Raw genomic sequence first — 21,209 nt, 5'->3', positions numbered from 1 at the left:
GTTATACGGGGGAGAGTATATAATATATAATGTGAGGAATATACAGGATATAACGGGTTATAAGGACGGGATTAGTTATACGGCTGGAGAGTATATAATATATAATATGAGGAATATACAGAGATATAACGGGTTATAAGGACGGGATTAGTTATACGGCCGGAGAGTATATAATATATAATATGAGGAATATACAGGATATAACGTGTTATAAGGACGGGATTAGTTATACGGCCGGAGAGTATATAATATATAATATGAGGAATATAAAGGGATATAACGGGTTATAAGGACGGGATTAGTTATACGGCCGGAGAGTATATAATATATAATATGAGGAATATACAGGATATAACGGGTTATAAGGACGGGATTAGTTATACGGGATGGAGAGTATATAATATATAATATGAGGAATATACAGGATATAACGGGTTATAAGGACGGGATTAGTTATACGGCCGGAGAGTATATAATATATAATATGAGGAATATACAGGATATAACGGGTTATAAGGAGGGGATTAGTTATACGGGCCGGAGAGTATATAATATATAATATGAGGAATATACAGGATATAACGGGTTATAAGGACGGGATTAGTTATACGGCCGGAGAGTGTATAATATATAATATGAGGAATATACAGGATATAACGGGTTATAAGGACGGGATTAGTTATACGGGGGAGAGTATATAATATATAATATAAGGAATATACAGGATATAACGGGTTATAAGGACGGGATTAGTTATACGGCCGGAGAGTATATAATATATAATATGAGGAATATACAGGATATAACGGGTTATAAGGACGGGATTAGTTATACGGCCGGAGAGTATATAATATATAATATGAGGAATATACAGGTATATAACGGGTTATAAGGACGGGATTAGTTATACGGGGGAGAGTATATAATATATAATATGAGGAATATACAGGATATAACGGGTTATAAGGACGGGATTAGTTATACGGCCGGAGAGTATATAATATATAATATGAGGAATATACAGGATATAACGGGTTATAAGGACGGGATTAGTTATACGGCCGGAGAGTATATAATATATAATATGAGGAATATACAGGATATAACGGGTTATAAGGACGGGATTAGTTATACGGATTGGAGAGTATATAATATATAATATGAGGAATATACAGGGATATAACGGGTTATAAGGACGGGATTAGTTATACGGCCGGAGAGTATATAATATATAATATGAAGAATATACAGATATAACGGGTTATAAGGACGGGATTAGTTATACGGGGGGAGAGTATATAATATATAATATGAGGAATATACAGAATATAAGGGTTATAAGGACGGGATTAGTTATACGGATTGGAGAGTATATAATATGTAATATGAGGAATATACAGGATATAATGGGTTATAAGGACAGGATTAGTTATTCGGCCGGAGAGTATATAATATATAATATGAGGAATATACAGGATATAACGGGTTATAAGGACGGGATTAGTTATACGGCCGGAGAGTATATAATATATAATATGAGGAATATACAGGATATAAGGGTTATAAGGACGGGATTAGTTATACGGATTGGAGAGTATATAACATATAATATGAGGAATATACAGGATATAACGGGTTATAAGGACGGGATTAGTTATACGGATTGGAGAGTATATAATACATAGGATTCTGTGCTGCTCAGTTGGATGTAAATGTTCTTTGGTATGTGGATGGGGAGGTTTGAATAAGGTTTTTTATGCAGTGTAAGGTGAGTCATTAATAATTCAAAACGTAGGATGTAATAACACTTCCTGATAGCATACTGTGACTTCCTGAAAAGTTCATTGGGAAGATCTCTTGGCAGGCTGACAGAAAGTTACATGGAAATAATTCTCAGCACCTGGTAAGAAGAGAAGGGAGTGAAATTTATTAAAGTAAAAAATGAAACAAAACATAAATTTAACCCCTTTGCGTCTGGTGACGTACCAGGTACGCCATGCACAAGTGGGCTCAGAGGTTCCGTATGTCATCCAAAAACCAGACCATCAGAGCCACCCCCAAGCTTTTGATCATTCCCACGGAGCTATTATGCTTGCTCAAAATGCAATCGCCGCTTCAGGGAAGGGGGTCCCCACACAAGTATGGGGACCTGCCACAACATTCCACTGCTGCCTGATCGCTCCTTGAGAGCGACAGTTCAGCCTTAACCCCTTCAATGCTACGATTTTAGGGGTTAACGTCGTTTTGTATTGGGCTCTGCTGCAGCAACAGCAAAAAAGAGTCCCCCCAAAGTCCTTTGATCGATTCTACAGGTTTACCGGCGCTTGTGTCCTATCTGCGAGAGGCAGCTTCAGGGACGGGGAGAAAGGTTATTGTTCGGTGTTAACCCCTTCAATTCCGCGTTTTTGTATGGCGGCATTACAGGGGTTAATATCTGTAAATATCAGTCAGTGCTGCGCTCCACTGGAAATATATATGCCAGTAGAAATATATAAATATTCTATGTTCTATAATGCCCTACACATCCTGAAAAAAACAAAATATATATATATATATGTGGGCTCTCCAAACATGAAGACGGGATCATTATAGATGAACGAACGTAACAAGGGCCAAAAATGCTGGTCTCTGCCGCTGAGCGCCGCCTAGTGGCAGAGAAAGAAAACCAGATTCTGTATATTAAATTGTATATTAAATTTATATCTGTAAATTTAAATTGTATTTATTTAAGGTGTTTTATTGCTTTACCGCCTGCTGTGTAATAGAGGGAGATACAGTAAGTATAGACGTTATGGAATTGTTAGGGGGGCCATCCGCTGCCCTGTGAGGATCTGTTGGGGGTAAGCGGTTAAGTAACTTGCGAGCCGGACCCTCCTTCCGTCCGTATCGGGCCGTTTTAGCCTGTCGGTTCTAGTCCTGTCAGCCCCTTTCAATGTAGGGACTGTAAGAAGCGCTGCGGGAATTATTGGGGCTATATAAATAAAATGCAATAATAGGTGCATTATTAGTAAGTTCTTTTCTTTCGCAGCTCTGGATACGTCGCTTTTCTGGAAAGTTCCCCCAGTTTAGAGCCTTTTCTCTGCATGATTGTTTTATTTCATTATAAACGTCACCATGGGGTTCTCAGCCAATCACATGTAGGCTTTGTGAACACTAATGTTTTGTCAGCACAGCCGCCATTGGCTGCCCGCATTCTAAATCGTGCGTGGATTTGATATGTTAATATGTTTGCGTGTTCGCTGTGGAATACATTTGTGGTTTTCCCGCCATACTTTATTATCTGAGACCCGGAAGCTTCTCTGCAACCTCCTCCCCGATCTCCGCTCCACTTCATCCCAAAGGTGCTCGCTGGGGTCGGGACCCTGTACGGTGAGCTGGAGGGGACGCGTTAACGTAATGATCAGGCGTCAGCAATAAAATAGAAAAACCGTCTCATTGCATAAAAGACATCAGCAAGGTTCTCACCCAGCGTGCAAGAAGCCCACAAAGGATCCCGGACGCAATGTCAGAAATCCGTCTGAAAGCTGGGACTGAAGCTCAAAACCAAATGTGTTTTGTCCTCCTTTTGGGCTTCTTTATTTCGTGGGGTCTTTCTTGGCAGGTATATAACAATCTTCTCACTCAATTAGCTAATTGGGGTCTTTCATAAGACCCTCCCCACATAAAACACATATCCCCTGGACAAGCAGAAGACCCCCCTGGACAAGCAGAAGACCTTGATAACCTACTGATTGAGGAAATGGCTAAAATGACAGCGAGGGGGGGCATTATAATCATTGGTGACTTAAATCTTTAAAACCAAAGCGGCCGGCTGCGTCCGGGGCGCAGATCTTCTAAACGCCCCACTGGGATTATCCGTAAAACCAATAGTTCGGGAGCGACTCGTAAGGCGGCCATATTGGATTTAGTGTCACAAACAGAGATTGGTTAGCGGATGAGACCGAGTCACATGGCACAAAAACGGACTTTCCTAACATGAGAATGTGTGTGACGGGGTCATTTATCAGACGGGGGCCGTTTAGACGGAGTCCGGGAGTGGGAAATGGGATTATTTAAATTGAATTATTAAAGGTAACAGAACTTGTGTTCGGTTGGTCAGTAAGAGTAAAAAATGAAGGAAACCGCTGGGGTTCTCCGCAAAAAAGGCCAAAATCAGAAAAAACAAGAAGTTAGCATTTATTAAATAATAAAAAAAAAAACAAAGTGAGGAAGATAACGAGATCTATAAGATTATCAGACAGAGGCAAAGCGAGTTATAAGAATCTCCCCGTCGGGAGATAAAACGATGAATAAATGAGAAAAGGAAAGAAAAAAAACGGATTGAAAACAAAAGAAGGAAGGAATGTGGAAAAGGATAAAAAAAGAATCGCCGCCGGCCTCAGCCGAGATCTCTGCTCAGTTTCTAAGGATGAGAAAAAAGGAAAGAGACTAACGAGGTATTTGATAAATGAGAGTTTATCGAGACAAATAAGTTATTAACCCCTTAAGGAGCAGGCTGTATTTTACTTTTTGTACCATTTGAGGCTGTTTTTGCGGCGCTCGTGTTTGGATTTAATTTTCTCCTCACTCATTTAGTGAACCCACACAAAGTACCGTATTTGCTTGATTATAAGACGAGGTTTTTTTCAGAGCAAATGCTCTGAAAAATACCCCTCGTCTTATAATCAGGCCTCAAATAGGTCTGACTACGAACCGACTAAGATCCAGATCCCCCGCAGCTGCAGGGGACCTCGATCCTGCTGTTTCCCCCCCCGCCCCACTTACCGGTACTTCTGAGTCCCCGGTGTGCAGCCGGGGCAGCATGTAGAGCTCTACACGATTCGCGGAAACAACTTCCGCTGCAGCCGGAAGGGGGGCAGGTTTAACTGGGGGGCAGGTTGGAAAATAGAAGGAAATAAAACCAAAACATTTTTCTCAATCATAGCTTTTATTAACCCCTTCGTGACAAAGGCTGATTTTACTTTTTGTACCCTTCGTGACAATGGCCGTTTTAACATTTCTGCGCTGCTTGTGTTTAGCTGTAATTTTCTTCTTTCCCGTTTACCGAACCCACACACATTATATATTGGTTTTTTTCAGGACAAGAAGGGCTTTCTGTAGATGACATTGTTTTGATTTTATCATATTATTTACTACTAAAAAAAGTATAAAATATGGTGAAAAATTTAGAAAAAAATGACTGTTTCTAACTTTTAGTTGAAAAATCTTTTACTCATCTATAAAAGGTAATGAAAAAACCTGCTAAATAGATTCTACTATTTGCCCTGAGTTTAGAAATACCCAATGTTTTTATGTTTTTTTGCTTTTTTCTGCACATTATGGGGCAATAAGTACCGGTAGCGTTTTGCTATTTCAAAGCCATTTTTTCAAAATCTGGTAATTCTTCCCCCCATGTGCCATTTCGGGTATCTTTGAACCCGGCCAATGCAATTTACCCCATCAAGTCATATATTTGTGAAAACTAGACACCCCAAGGTATCCAAAATGCTAGAATTTTAACTCTTTCCATGCACAATATCTACCACCAGTCTTTGTCAAACTTTGTGGTAGTCATTTTTTTGCATTTGTTTTGTCACACACATTTTACTTCAGGTATGAATTAAAATGTTCTCGTTTATGTCACTATCACAAAACACCCCAATATGTGTTCAGCAACATCTCCTATTTTTTTGGAGGTGTGTATTTTTCCCCACACACCTACTTTATGTATGAATTTACAGCTCCTGGTTTATGCCGCTGTCACACGACACCCCAATATGTGTTCAGCAACATCTCCTGAGTACAGTGATACCCCACATGCATGGGTTTGTCATTTTTTGGGGGAACTAAAAGGCCACATTTGGTACGTGTGCATTTTTCTAATTGTTGAACCCGGCCAATTCAATTTACCCCATCAAATCATACATTTTTTAAAAGTAGACACCCCACGGGCATTTAATATGCCAGTATTTTAACTCTTTCCATGCGAGAATTGTTTTAAGCTAATATGCTAATTTTAGGACTTGCTCACAAAAATATATCTTTTTTTTTTTGGCTTTTTTAAAAAAAAAATTTAACATTTTTTTCAACTTGAAGGTTCCCCTGATAGTGACATCAGTAGGAAATGATTTTTACATTTTACTGTTTTTTTACAATTTTTTTTTCTAATTATTATTAATTTTATTTTTTTATTTATTTTTACTAATCACACTGTGATTAGAAAGCTGGGCTCCATTGACTTGCATGGTGAATGCAGTACCTGTATTCAACCTGCAAGTGGAGCCAGAGTTCTCTAGAGGGTCTGGAGACCATCTAGCGAACTTTTAAAACTTGTTGGTTTCTGTTACAGGGCGGCGGCCATCTTGCTTGATGGCGAAGATCACCGGCAGCTGCGGCTGTGACCGCTCTCCGGAGCGGTCACAGCCCATCGAAAGGTAAGTGTTTGGTGTCACTGGATGCCTCCTAATCGAGGCATTCCAGGGACACCATTTAAGTTTAGGAGGCGATCGTTGATCGCCTCCTAAACGCTTTTAAAACGGGCGGATGTTGACGCCCGGGGAGGGGCCAGAGATGGCCCCTTCGTGCTGATACTTACTCGAGGTCGAGGCATTCAGCAACGCTTTTTGGGTGCAGAAAGCGAAAGTAGATCGCTTTCTGCACCCATTTAAAGAGGTGCCGGTCCTGGCACGTCAATTGTCGTAAAGCACATGTTTTTCCGTGTCGTGCCAGGACCGGCAATTGTCATCATGGGGTTAAAAAAAATAGTTTACATGAATTAACATTTGCTGGTAAAACTTTTTTCCTATAGGGTCGTCTTATATTCAGGCTTTTTCTTTTTTTCCTAAATTAATATTCAGATTTGGGGGGGTCGTCCTATAAATATTTTTTTTTCAGGACAAGGAGGGCTTTCTTCAGCTACAATTTGATCATATTATCTAATTTTCTATAAAAAAAATGTAAAATCTGATGAAAAATTTGAAAAATAAACACTTTTGTTTGAAAAATCTTTTACTCATCCAAAACAGCTAATGAAAAAACCTGCTAAAAAAAAAAATCTTCGTATTCTGCGAATATTCGCCCGTTCCCGTCTTCTCTTCGGGCGAATATTCGTGGACGTTCTTCGTGTTTGTTTTTTTCCTAGTTTTGTATACGGGGTTAATAAGGGGTTAATACGGGGTTAACGCGTACGGCAGCAGCTCTGGCGCCAGGAGTTTAAATGTCCGTATGAGCAACTCTATTGGTCGCCAGCAGGGGGCTCGTCGGCCATCAACCAATGCCTGATGGCAGACAAGCCCCCTGCTGGCGACCAATAGTCGCTCGTACAGACTTTTACAACCCTGGTCCGGCAGAGACCAGAGTCTTCCTGCTCTATCAGTTAAATGTCCGTACGAGCGACTTTACTGTTGCAGCAGGGAGACCAGTGGTCAGGTTGCACCTTAAGGAGTTAAGGGGCTGTGCGAGTGAGCCTATTGGTCGCTTGCACGGCCCTTTAACCTAAGGATTTCCGGTCCCGTTAAACCCTGCGATGCTGCGTTAGATAACGGGACCGGAAATCCGTAGGTTCGCTGTCAGGAGTTAAAAAGGCCGTGCGAGTGAGCCTATTGGTCACCTGCAGGGTCTTCCTCTGGCATCAGCCGATGCACTTGCTCAAAATAATAAACTTTATTTTTTTTGTATTTTATTCTTTTTGGACTTTTTTTTTTTTTTTTTACATTTTGCTGGAACTGGATGGTTCCTCAGATGCATAATTATTTTTAAATGTTACCACTTTTTTCTTTTATTATTAATTTATTCTACTAATCACATTGTGATTAGAAAGCTGGGCTCCATTGACTTGCATGGAACGGATCAGGCGGCGGCCGAGTGACAGAGGGTTGTAGTGAGTGGAGTATATGCTGAGCGAGGTCTACCTGTGGGGTACCTCAGCGGTCTCTATTTCGACCCGTTCTCTTTAAGAGCCCCAGCAACCGACATTTAACCCGGATAAATGCAAAGTAACCCATCTGGGGCATAAAAACCCCAACGGCAGAGTACAGAATACCTGATACAGTCCTCGGGAGGGGGGTTTAAGGCAGTGGCGACTCTAGAAACAATATATAGGGGGGGCACACAAGATACCACAGTCAAACTGGGGGGGGCATTCATCATTTCCAAAAGTAATGTGCTATGGAATTATACTTTTGTTATTGGGCTAAAATAATACTTGGTCATTCAACATGGGAAACCTGAAGCCACAATTGAGTGTGACTAATCCTTGAAATAAATATTATAACACAATAAATAACTTTTCCACTAAATGATTTCTGGGCCTTGAACGTTTTGTCCCCTGAAGTCACTACAACGTCAGGAGGGCATTTTATCTCTGGATAAATATAAATTAAATAATTCCTACTGTAAGTTAAGTGCCAGGAAACAGATGACCAAACACACACACCAACACAGGCTCTGTCACACCAACACCCAGACACACACACCAACACAGGCTCTGTCACACCAACACCCAGACACACACACCAGGACAGGCTCTGTCACACCAACACCCAGACACACACACCAACACAGGCTCTGTCACACCAACACCCAGACACACACCAGGACAGGCTCTGCCACACCGACAACCAAAACACACACACACCAGGACAGGCTCTGCCACACAGACACCCACACACATCAGGACAGGCTCTGCCACACCCACATCCAAACACACACACACACCAGGACAGGCACTGACACCCAAACACACACCCTAGGACAGGCTCTGCCACACCAACACCCAAACACACACCAGGACAGGCTCTGCCACACCAACACCTATACACACACACCCGAGGACAGGCTCTGCTACACTGATAACCAAAAACACACAAACAGCAGGACACAATCTATGTCACAGACGTCTACATCAGGATGGATTTTTCACACTGCATTGTCGTTTATACCCCCCTTAGTGTTTTTGCCCCTTGTGTATTGATGCCCCTGCTGCATATATATATATATATTAATATTAGCCCCAGTTGCCGATAGCAGGTATAGATCAACACATTAACACACAAACTAAGCTTTACATGTATAGATCAACTGATATTCACTTGTGATCTCAGGTATATATCAAATAAACAGAATCAGACATACAAATCCTGTATTTGCAGGTATACAATAGTATATGAAACATAGCATTGCAGGTATTAATCAACTGAATAAGACATACAAACCCTGTATTTGCAGGTATACATAAATAATGTATGGAAATATATAGATATGGCTCTACAGAATAACGCAAAAACCCAGCTTTGCAGGTATAGATCAACTGGAATTCACATAAAAACACGTAATTAAAAGGTATATTTAAAACCCCCTAAATTACAGGCATAGATCACAGGTTGCGTCCACACTGCCCACACAGCAATCACACTCCTATCATACCAAGGCAACCAGTAAATGCTGGTACCTAGGCATGATGGGACTGTGCTTGCTGTGATTGCTGTTGGCAATCACACTCCTATCATGCCAGGTCAGCCACTACATGCTGGTACAGGGTGGCTGTAAGTGATGTGCAGACCCCATACTGCTGGCAGCATCAATACACAAGGGGGCAGCTAGCTAGGTTTCAGCTTGTACTGGCTGACTTGGCATGATAGGAGTGTGATTGCTAACAGCAATCAAAGTCCCATCATGCCTAGGTGCCAGCACTTACACATCCAACCAGTAAATGCTGGAACCTAGGCATGATGGGACTGTGATTGCTGTTAGCAATCACACTCCTATCATGCCAAGTCAGCCAGTACATGCTGGTACAGGGTGGCTGTAAGTGATGTGCAGACCCCATACTGCTGGCAGCATCAATACACAAGGGGGGCAGCTAGCTAGGTTTCAGCATGTACTGGCTGACTTGGCATGATAGGAGTGTGATTGCTAACAGCAATCACAGTTCCAGCATGCCAAGGTTCCAGCACTTACACACACATGCTATCACACACACACACATTCATTCATATACTCATTCATTCACAGATTCATTCCCTCAATCACCCATACTCATTCAAACACCCTCCCCACCCCCTTACCTGCGCTGCAGCTCCTCGATGCCGCTCACAGACTTCAGCAGGGGGCGCGGCCTCCCTCCGCGTTCTCTGCTAGCTTCCGCTTCCTCTATGCAGTACAGAAGACCCTCCCACAGGTAAGTAGCAGGGCTCGAGGTGCGGCCCAAGTAAGATCGGTTGCCCTGGCTGCCGATCTTACGCGGGCCGCACCCTCTCTCTCCTCCACATTAAAAAAAAAAAAAAAAAAGACGGGATTTAAAGTCCCCCCCTTGCCCCCCTGTAGCGACGCCACTGGTTTAGGGGCAATTATTTCAGAGGATTTAAAGCAGGTAGAGGAGGTAATAGAGCAGCAGGAGACGCTCGCAGAATGCCGGGCCGTACAGCGAGAGGTGTTAGCAGTAGAGAGGGAAGAGCTCGTGCCGTTGTACAGAGGACCGCTGAGACCTCGCTTGGAGTATTGTGTACAACACTGGAGAGCGGATCTCCCGAAGGATAGAGATGCTGGAGAAAGTGCAGAGAAGGGCAACTAAAATGCTTCATGGATTACAGGATAAACCCTACCAGGACAGGTTACAGGATCTTAACCTATACACTGTGCTCTGTACATATACACTGTACTATATACATATATACTGTGCTATATACATATATACATTTACACTGTACTATATACATATACACTGTACTATATACATATATACATATACACTGTACTATATACATATATACTGTGCTATATACATATATACTGTGCTATATACATATACACTGTGCTATATACATTTATACACTGTGCTATATACATATATACATATACACTGTACTATATACATATATACATATACACTGTACTATATACACATACTGTACTATATACACATATATATAATATATATTACACTGTATATACAGCCTGGAAGAAAGACGGGACAGATGGGGGATTTGAGAGAAACATTTAAATACTTAAAGGGAATCAACAAGAGAGGAAGAGAGTTTATTTAAAAGGAGAAACAAAACCAGAACAAGCGCACATAGTCATAAGCTAGAGGGGCAAAGGGTTAACGGTAACATCAGGAAATATTACTGTACGGAAAGGGTAGTGGATGCATGGAATAGCCTTCCAGCAGAAGTGGTAGATGTTAATACAGTAAAGGCATTTAAGCAAGCATGGGGTAGGCATAAGGCCAAGCTAGATATAGGATAAGGGCCGGTACTAAAGGAAAGAACTCAGAGGTTGGGCAGACTGGATGGGCCGACTGGTTCTTATCTGCCGTCACTTTCTGTGTTTCTATCCCAAAACCAAGCGGCCGGCCCTTTAACGCTGCGGCCACCCCCTCCATACAATACGTACTTTCCATGTTATAAATACATTTATATAAATCTAAAAACATGTTTTATAGAAATACCGCATTAGACTCTACACAAAAACAATGCAAATATTCCCCATTTCTTAGAAAAAAAAAAAAACTTGAAAATGAAGCTGATGGCAGGAAAATAATCCTCTACAACCTCCCCCCCCCAAAAGGCCAAAATGTTTATGGAGAGCGTCAGGACTCCGGGGTTTTCATTCATATTTTCCGGTCCTCCCCCGTCGCGTTTCACGTCCTCTGCGGCACTCGGCTAACGCGCCGCGGGTTTGCGTTCAGATAAATTAAAAGCGCAGCCGCTGAGAATTTAACCCCGTTCACTGGGCTCGTTTGCTGGGTTTATCGTCGCCAGAGAAGGGAGCCGAGAACTCGTTCAGAGGCTACCCCCAACTCAGTAAAATATCAGGGGCGACCAAACCGTAAATATTTATCACCTTCCACGGTCACAGAGTCGGTCGGACCGGTCGAGCTCTCCTCTTGCGTGAAGTCTAACGACTTTCCAGTCCTCGGGAGTGGAGGAGAAGTCCGTTCCGGGGTTTATTACCTCCCTGCTCTCAAGGTTACGTTATGAAGGGCCGACCCCTGGTTAAGCACAGATTGAACTATACATCATGCAGGGCCAGCTCAGCCCTTCTCACAGAGAAATAAACCCACACCAGGCAGGTCACCCAGAAAACCCACTTCTGGAGGCGTGGCTTTGCGGTGTGTGGATTGGTGTATATGTGTGGATTGGTGTATATGTGTGGATTGGTATATATGTGTGGATTGGTGTATGTGTGTGGATTGGTGTATGTGTGTGGATTGGTGTATATGTGTGGATTGGTATATATGTGTGGATTGGTATGTGTGTGGATTGGTGTATATGTGTGGATTGGTATATATGTGTGGATTGGTATATATGTGTGGATTGGTATGTGTGTGGATTGGTGTATGTGTGTGGATTGGTGTATATGTGTGTATTGGTATATATGTGTGGATTGGTATATGTGTGGATTGATGTATGTGTGTGGATTGGTGTATATGTGTGGATTGGTGTATATGTGTGGAGTGGATTGGTATATATGTGTGGTTTGGTGTATATGTGTGGATTGGTATATGTGTGGATTGGTGTATATGTGTGGATTGGTGTATATGTGTGGAGTGGATTGGTGTATATGTGTGGATTGGTGTATGTGTGTGGATTGGTATGTGTGTGGATTGGTATATATGTGTGGATTGGTATGTGTGTGGTTTGGTATATGTGTGGATTGATGTATGTGTGTGGATTGGTGTATATGTGTGTGGATTGGTGTATATGTGTGGATTGGTGTATGTGTGTGGATTGGTGTATATGTGTGGATTGGTGTATATGTGTGGAGTGGATTGGTATATATGTGTGGTTTGGTGTATATGTGTGTGGATTGGTATATATGTGTGGATTGGTATGTGTGTGGTTTGGTATATGTGTGGATTGATGTATGTGTGTGGATTGGTGTATATGTGTGGATTGGTGTATATGTGTGGATTGGTGTATATGTGTGGAGTGGATTGGTATATATGTGTGGATTGGTGTATATGTGTGGATTGGTATATATGTGTGGATTGGTGTATATGTGTGGATTGGTATATATGTGTGGATTGGTATATATGTGTGGATTGGTATATATGTGTGGATTGGTGTATATGTGTGGATTGGTATATATGTGTGGATTGGTATATGTGTGTGGATTGGTGTATATGTGTGGATTGGTGTATGTGTGTGGATTGGTATATATGTGTGGATTGGTATGTGTGTGGATTGGTATATATGTGTGGATTGGTATATATGTGTGGATTGGTATGTGTGTGGATTGGTATGCGTGTGGATTGGTATGCGTGTGGATTGGTATATATGTGTGGATTGGTATATGTGTGTGGATTGGTGTATGTGTGTGGATTGGTATGTGTGTGGATTGGTATATATGTGTGGATTGGTATATGTGTGTGGATTGGTGTATATGTGTGGATTGGTGTATATGTGTGGATTGGTGTATATGTGTGGATTGGTATGCGTGTGGATTGGTATATGTGTGTGGATTGGTATATATGTGTGGATTGGTATATGTGTGTGGATTGGTATATATGTGTGGATTGGTATATATGTGTGGATTGGTATATATGTGTGGATGGGTATGTGTGTGGATTGGTATGTGTGTGGATTGGTGTATATGTGTGGATTGGTGTATGTGTGTGGATTGGTATATGTGTGTGGATTGGTGTATATGTGTGGATTGGTGTATATGTGTGGATTGGTGTATATGTGTGGATTGGTATATATGTGTGGATTGGTGTGTGTGTGGATTGGTGTATATATGTGTGGATTGGTATATATGTGTGGATTGGTATGTGTGTGGATTGGTGTATATGTGTGTGTGGATTGGTGTATGTGTGTGGATTGGTGTATATGTGTGGATTGGTATGTGTGTGGATTGGTGTATATGTGTGGAGTGGATTGGTATATATGTGTGGTTTGGTGTATATGTGTGGATTGATGTATGTGTGTGGATTGATGTATATGTGTGGATTGGTGTATGTGTGTGGATTGATGTATGTGTGTGGATTGGTGTATGTGTGTGGATTGGTGTATATGTGTGGATTGGTGTATGTGTGTGGATTGGTTTATATATGTGTGGATTGGTATGTGTGTGGATTGGTATGTGTGTGGATTGGTATGTGTGTGGATTGGTATGTGTGTGGTTTGGTATATGTGTGGATTGGTGTATGTGTGTGGATTGGTGTATATGTGTGGATTGGTGTATATGTGTGGATTGGTGTATATGTGTGGATTGGTATGCGTGTGGATTGGTGTATATGTGTGGATTGGTATATGTGTGGATTGGTATGTGTGTGGATTGGTGTATGTGTGTGGATTGGTGTTTGTGTGTGGATTGGTGTATGTGTGTGTGGATTGGTGTATGTGTGTGGATTGGTGTATGTGTGTGGATTGGTATATATGTGTGGATTGGTATGCGTGTGGATTGGTGTATATGTGTGGATTGGTATATGTGTGGATTGGTATATGTGTGTGGATTGGTGTATGTGTGTGGATTGGTGTTTGTGTGTGGATTGGTGTATGTGTGTGTGGATTGGTGTATATGTGTGGATTGGTGTATGTGTGTGGATTGGTATATATGTGTGGATTGGTATGTGTGTGGATTGGTATGTGTGTGGATTGGTGTATATGTGTGGATTGATGTATATGTGTGGATTGGTATGTGTGTGGATTGGTATATGTGTGTGGATTGGTGTATATGTGTGTGGATTGGTGTATATGTGTGGATTGGTGTATATGTGTGGATTGGTATATATGTGTGGATTGGTATGTGTGTGGATTGGTATGTGTGTGGATTGGTGTATATGTGTGGATTGGTGTATATGTGTGGATTGGTGTATGTGTGTGGATTGGTATATATGTGTGGATTGGTATGTGTGTGGATTGGTGTATATGTGTGGATTGGTGTATATGTGTGGATTGGTATGTGTGTGGATTGGTATATGTGTGGATTGGTATGTGTGTGGATTGGTGTATATGTGTGGATTGGTATGTGTGTGGATTGGTATATGTGTGGATTGGTATATGTGTGTGGATTGGTATATATGTGTGGATTGGTGTATGTGTGTGGATTGGTATATATGTGTGGATTGGTGTATATGTGTGTGGATTGGTATATATGTGTGGATTGGTGTATGTGTGTGGATTGGTATATGTGTGTGGATTGGTGTATGTGTGTGGATTGGTATATATGTGTGGATTGGTGTATGTGTGTGGATTGGTGTATGTGTGTGGATTGGTATATGTGTGGATTGGTGTATATGTGTGGATTGGTGTATGTGTGGATTAGTATATATGTGTGGATTGGTATATATGTGTGGATTGGTGTATGTGTGTGGATTGGTATATATGTGTGGATTGGTGTATGTGTGTGGATTGGTGTATGTGTGTGGATTGGTGTATGTGTGTGGATTGGTATATATGTGTGGATTGGTATGTGTGTGGATTGGTATGTGTGTGGATTGGTATATATGTGTGGATTGGTATGTGTGTGGATTGGTATGTGTGTGGATTGGTATATATGTGTGGATTGGTATATGTGTGGATTGGTATACGTGTGGATTGGTGTATATGTGTGGATTGGTGTATATGTGTGGATTGGTATATGTGTGGATTGGTGTATATGTGTGGATTGGTGTATGTGTGGATTGGTATATATGTGTGGATTGGTGTATATGTGTGGATTGGTATATGTGTGGATTGGTATGTGTGTGGATTGGTATATATGTGTGGATTGGTGTATGTGTGTGGATTGGTATATATGTGTGGATTGGTGTATATGTGTGTGGATTGGTATATATGTGTGGATTGGTGTATGTGTGTGGATTGGTATATGTGTGTGGATTGGTGTATGTGTGTGGATTGGTATATATGTGTGGATTGGTATGTGTGTGGATTGGTGTATATGTGTGGATTGGTATATATGTGTGGATTGGTATGTGTGTGGATTGGTGTATGTGTGTGGATTGGTGTATGTGTGTGGATTGGTATATGTGTGGATTGGTATGTGTGTGGATTGATGTATGTGTGTGGATTGGTGTATGTGTGGATTGGTATGTGTGTGGATTGGTATATGTGTGGATTGGTATGTGTGTGTGGATTGGTATGTGTGTGGATTGGTGTATGTGTGTGGATTGGTGTATGTGTGTGGATTGGTATATGTGTGGATTGGTGTATGTGTGTGGATTGGTGTATGTGTGTGGATTGGTATATGTGTGTGGATTGGTGTGTGTGTGTGGATTGGTATGTGTGTGTGGATTGGTATGTGTGTGGATTGGTATGTGTGTGTGGATTGGTGTATATATGTGTGGATTGGTGTATGTGTGTGGATTGGTATGTGTGTGGATTGGTGTATGTGTGGATTGGTGTATGTGTGTGGATTGGTATATGTGTGGATTGGTGTATATGTGTGGATTGGTGTATGTGTGTGTGGATTGGTATGTGTGTGGATTGGTATATGTGTGTGGATTGGTATGTGTGTGTGGATTGGTATGTGTGTGGATTGGTGTATGTGTGTGGATTGGTGTATGTGTGTGGATTGGTATGTGTGTGGATTGGTATGTGTGTGGATTGGTATGTGTGTGGATTGGTATGTGTGTGGATTGGTGTATATGTGTGGATTGGTGTATATGTGTGGATTGGTATGTGTGTGGATTGGTGTATATGTGTGGATTGGTGTATGTGTGTGGATTGGTATGTGTGTGGATTGGTGTATGTGTGTGGATTGTTGTATGTGTGTGGATTGGTATGTGTGTGGATTGGTATGTGTGTGTGGATTGGTATGTGTGTGGATTGGTATGTGTGTGGATTGGTATATATGTGTGGATTGGTATGTATGTGTGTGGATTGGTATGTGTGTGGATTGGTGTATATGTGTGGATTGGTGTATATGTGTGGATTGGTATACGTGTGGATTGGTATATGTGTGTGGAGTGGATTGGTATGTGTGTGGATTGGTGTATATGTGTGGATTGGTGAATGTGTGTGGATTGGTGTATGTGTGTGGATTGGTATATGTGTGGATTGGTATGTGTGTGGATTGGTGTATATGTGTGGATTGGTATATATGTGTGGATTGGTATATGTGTGTGGATTGGTATGTGTGTGGATTGGTGTATATGTGTGGATTGGTATATATGTGTGGATTGGTATGTGTGTGGATTGGTATGTGTGTGGATTGGTATGTGTGTGGATTGGTGTATGTGTGTGGATTGGTATGTGTGTGGATTGGTGTGTGTGTGTGGATTGGTATGTGTGTGGAATGGTATGTGTGTGGATTGGTGTATATGTGTGGATTGGTATGTGTGTGTGGATTGGTGTGTGTGTGGATTAGTATATGTGTGTGGATTGGTGTGTGTGTGGATTAGTATATGTGTGTGGATTGGTATATGTGTGTGGATTGGTATGTGTGTGGATTGGTGTGTGTGTGGATTGGTATGTATGTGTGTGGATTGGTATGTGTGTGTGGATTGGTATATGTGTGTGTGGATTGGTGTATGTGGATTGGTATATGTGTGTGTGGATTGGTGTATGTGTGTGGATTGGTGTATGTGTGGATTGGTATGTGTGTGGATTGGTATGTGTGTGGATTGGTATGTGTGTGGATTGGTATGTGTGTGTGGATTGGTATGCGTGTGGATTGGTATGTGTGTGTGGATTGGTATGTGTGTGGATTGGTAAATGTGTGTGGATTGGTATGCGTGTGGATTGGTATGCGTGTGGATTGGTATGTGTGTGTGGATTGGTATGTGTGTGGATTGGTATGTGTGTGTGGATTGGTATGTGTGTGGATTGGTAAATGTGTGTGGATTGGTGTATATGTGTGGATTGGTATATATGTGTGGATTGGTAAGGGTGTGGATTGGTGTATGTGTGGATTGGTATATATGTGTGGATTGGTATATGTGTGGATTGGTAAGGGTGTGGATTAGTATATGTGTGGATTGGTATATGTGTGTGGATTGGTATATGTGTGGATTGGTATGCGTGTGGATTGGTATGCGTGTGGATTGGTATATATGTGTGGATTGGTATATGTGTGGATTGGTATATATGTGTGGATTGGTATATATGTGTGGATTGGTATGTGTGTGGATTGGTAAGTGTGTGAGAGTGATGGGTGTTATGCTGTACCATTTCCAATGTATTTTTCATTATATAATTATGCTCTAAAGTACATCATAACTCCCATCACTCTATACTGTTCCATACAGTGGCAGAGCTGGGAGGCAGAGGCCTTGCACCCCCACCGCAGGACTCCTGAAAGGTAAGTAGTTACTAAGCAGGTATGTTAAATAATTTGTTTTTGGTTTATTAAATACAATTATATATTGCAATTATACATTTTTGTAGTTGAAACTATAAATTGCGCAAAATTATGTTTTTTTGTCGAAGTGACAAACCACGCGAGTTATGCTCGATTTTTTGCCGATTTTTGACACACCACGCCAAAAAGGTTGCCCATCACCGCCCTAGAGTGCAAGAGTGCCATATTACTTATATAATCTCATTCTAATTAATCATGTGTCACAGACCTTCACATGGCCCAATACTTATTCAATGTAAATTATCTCATTATAAGTCAACTGTTGTTTGAGACAAAAAAAAACAAAAAACTAGCTATCGACCCATATCCCTCTCAAACACAGATGTAAAAATATATGCGGAGACTCAGTGTGGTACTGCCGCAGGTGATCCATAAGGATCGAGTTGGCTTCATTAAATTTGAAGAAAACACACAAACTGGAGCTCCCCAGCTGACCCCGTCTCTGATGCTGAAAAAGCTTTTGACAGGGTCAGCTGGAGATATATAGCCGAGAGTCTGAAAGCATTCGGGATGAGGGGGAAAATCCATCCAGCGATAATGGCCCTTTATAACAATCCGAAAGGTAGAGTCATAGGCGCAGGAATAAAATCGAATTGGTTCCCGTTTGCAAATGGTACAAGACAGGGTTGTCCTCTCTCCCCGCTGCTCTACGTTCTATCGCTGGAACGGCTCGCGAGAGACATCAGAGCGAGTCCGGAGATAGCGGGCTGTGTGGAGGGAGGAGCACAAAAAATTTAACTTTATGCAGATGATGTTTTATTGACTGTTAAAGATCCATTAAATTCAATAAAAGAGATCATGGCGCTGATCCATCAATATAGCTCTATACCCAATTATAAATTAAACCTAAAGAAATCAACGGCATTACCATTCTGCCTTAACGCAACACAAAAGAGATTGCGAAAACAGGCTTTGGGTGGACTAATGAATCACTTGTTTATCTTGGTGTTAAAATTACTACTACCCCAAGCTCATGGATGGAATATAATCTTCTCCCACTGATTAAAGAAATTAATGTATCTTTTAAAAGATGGCGAGGTCTTTTTATCTCTTGGTGGGGAAGAATAAATGTAGTGAAAGCGTACACCTTACCTAAGTTTATCTACTTATTCAGGATGATCCCACTGAATACACCTAATAGATTCATATGGGGAGCCAGGAAACCCAGACTAAAAGCTCAACTTATTACAAAGAATAAATCTCAAGGCGGACTAAGTGAACCCCTGATCCAAGAATACTCCCAAGCAGCCCTGTTAGTACAAGCGTGCATCACGCAGAGAAAGGACGCTATACAAGAGCCATGGTAAAGGGGAGAGATCCCAAAAAATCACCCCTATAAAGACCTTCAAACTCTCGTTTGGATTTCCTCTAGGAGAGCAGCAGAAATAATGGTAATAATAAACAGCCCAATCTTACGACAGATCTATAAGAACCGGACCTTAAAGATACGATAATAGATTTACCGCTTCATATCTTAGAAAATGTAATAGACAATATAAATCTAACAACTTGGAAACAAGGAGGTGTACAAAAAAAATAAAGGACCTGATGGATGGGAAGAATACTAAAACATTTACACAGCTCCAATCAGAATTTAAACTCCCACATAATGAATCCTACAGTTATCTAAGGGTTAAGAGCTTTTTATTAAAATCGATAAACTGGAATCACAATCCTAAAATTCAAAAACTCCAATGGATCCTAGCGGAAGGGGATCCACAGAGAAAACCGCTCTCAAAATCTGCAAGTTTGATAACGCTACTCAAAAAGGAATATACCCCTCCGGCATTAAAAAAATGGGAGAAAGATCTAGAAACCTCAATTAAAACAGAGGAATGGAATAAAGCACTAAATGTATCTTATAAAAATATACATTGCTTAAACCTAAATGAGTTGCAATATAAATGGATGAACCGGTGGTATTTAGTACCCACGTTTCCAAATAACATATCGCACCGTTGGCGATCCTCTTCATATCTGGTGGAGCTGCGTCCCGATAAATAGAGCTGAAAATCTCTAACACGCTTACAGAACTATTTGGACCACAATGGGGATTAACACCAGAAAGAGCGTTATTACACAAAATTTACCTAATTCCTCAATTCAGAACATACAATTTTTATTACATCTGTTGGCTGCAATCAAGATAACTATAGCTAGAAACTGGAAAACCTCAGATCCAATAAGTTGGACAAAGATAAGGCCCCAAATATTACATCAACGTTATATGGAGAAATTGATCCCATGACAGATGGAATAAAAAAAAGTTCTGATGCCTGGGAAAAATGGCTAAAAATCCTTTCGGAAGGTAAAATGGACTGGTAATAATGAGTCAGTAACACGCTGATTTAGAAAGCACTTTATTTCTCTTTTTTTTTTTTTTGCAACATATTGACAATTGGAATGTAAATTTTGGATTGTCTGTAACGGTCTGTTTTTTATGTATACATGTGTAAGTCTTTTTGTACTTTTGTATAAAATAAAAAAAATACCAGTATTTGAAATACCTTGGGGTCTCTAGTTTTCAAAAATATATGGTTTGATGGGGTAAATTGAATTATCCGGCTTCAAAGATGGCCCACTTAGGACATGATGGCAGTAGGACAATAAAGTTCCAAGATGAAAAATGCACACTCCCCAAATGTGACGTTTTAAATCCCAAACAACCCGACAAACCCATGCATGGGGGGTATCAGTGCACTCGGGAGATGTTCCTGAACACATATTGGGGGGTTGGTTGATAGTGACGCATACCCGGAGCTATGAATTCATTTCCTGAAGTACAATTTGTGTGAAAAAATACCAAAAAATTGGCAAAGGCTGGTGGTAGAATCTCATGCATGAAAGGGTTAAAATACCAGCATTTGAAATACCCTGGGGTGTCTAGTTTTCAAAAATATATGGTTTAATGCGGTAAACTGAATTAG

Source organism: Spea bombifrons, chromosome 2, assembly GCF_027358695.1.
Source record: "Spea bombifrons isolate aSpeBom1 chromosome 2, aSpeBom1.2.pri, whole genome shotgun sequence".
Lineage (NCBI taxonomy): Eukaryota > Metazoa > Chordata > Amphibia > Anura > Pelobatidae > Spea > Spea bombifrons.
Note: the sequence above shows the minus strand (reverse complement) of the source record.